Source organism: Triticum dicoccoides, chromosome 7B (assembly GCF_002162155.2).
Source record: "Triticum dicoccoides isolate Atlit2015 ecotype Zavitan chromosome 7B, WEW_v2.0, whole genome shotgun sequence".
NCBI classification, from domain to species: domain Eukaryota; kingdom Viridiplantae; phylum Streptophyta; class Magnoliopsida; order Poales; family Poaceae; genus Triticum; species Triticum dicoccoides.
In genome coordinates, this window is record NC_041393.1 from 432,597,307 (window position 1) to 432,598,785 (window position 1,479).

The following is a 1,479-nucleotide window of genomic DNA, read 5'->3' on the forward strand; positions in this document are numbered from 1 at the left end:
GAACTATGGAGAAGTTGGAATACAATAGATATTACACCAATATAAATAAATAATGAGTTCACAATAGTACCAAAAGTGGTGATTTATTTTCTTATAATAACAGAGCTTATGAGATTTTTTTGTTGAGTTTTGTGTTGTGAAGTTTTCAAGTTTTGGGTAACGATTTGATGGACTCTGGAATAAGGAGTGGCAAGAGCCTAAGCTTGGGGATTCCCAAGACACCCCAAGGTAATATTCAAGGACAACCAAGAGCCTAAGCTTGGGGATGCCCCGGAAGGCATCCCTTTTTCGTCTTCGTCTACAGGTAACTTTACTTGAGGCTATATTTTTATTCACCACATGATATGTGTTTTGCTTGGAGCGTCTTGTATGATATGAGTCTTTGCTTTTTAGTTTGCCACAATCATCCTTACTATACACACCTTAGGGACACGCATGAATCGTGATTTATTAGAATACTCTATGTGCTTCACTTATATCTTTTGAGCTAGGCAATTTTGCTCTAGTGCTTCACTTATATCTTTTTAGAGCACGATAGTGGCTTTATTTTATAGAAATTGTTGAACTCTCATGCTTAACTTATATTATTTTGAGAGTCTCTCTAAAGAGCATGATAATTTGCTTTGGTTATGAATTTAGTCCTAATATGATAGCCATCCAAGAGGGATATAATAAAAACTTTCATATAAAGTGCATTGAATACTATGTGAAGTTTGATTCCTTATGATTGTTTTGAGATATAAAGATAGTGATATTAGAGTCATGCTAGTAAGTAATTGTGGATTGGTAGAAATACTTGTGTTAACGTTTGTGATTCCCGTAGCATGCATGTACGGTGAACCTTTATGTGATGAAGTCAGAGCATGATTTATTTATTGATTGTCTTCCTTATGAGTGGCGGTTGGGGACGAGCGATGGTCTTTTCCTACCAATCTATCCCCCTAGGAGCATGCACGTAGTACTTTGTTTCAATAACCAATAGACTTTTGCAATAAGTATGTGAGTTCTTTATGACTAATGTTGAGTCCATGGATTATACACACTCTCACCCTTCCACCATTGCTAGCCTCTCTAGTACCGCGCAACTTTCGCCGGTACAATAAACCCATCATATACCTTCCCCAAAACAGACACCATACCTACCTATTATGGTATTTCCATAGTCATTCCGAGATATATTGCCATGCAACTTTCCACCATTCCGTTTATTATGACACGCTTCATCATTGTCATATTGCTTTGCATGATCATGTAGTTGACATCGTTTTTGTGGCAAAGCAACCTTTCATAATTTTTATAAATGTAGCTCTTGATTCATTGCACATCCCGGTACACCGCTGGAGGCATTCATATAGAGTCATATTTAGTTCTAAGTACCGAGTTGTAATTCTTGAGTTTTAAGTAAATAGAAGTGTGATGATCTTCATTATTAGAGCATTGTCCCATGTGAGGAAATAAAAAGAAAGAGAGAAAGGCCAA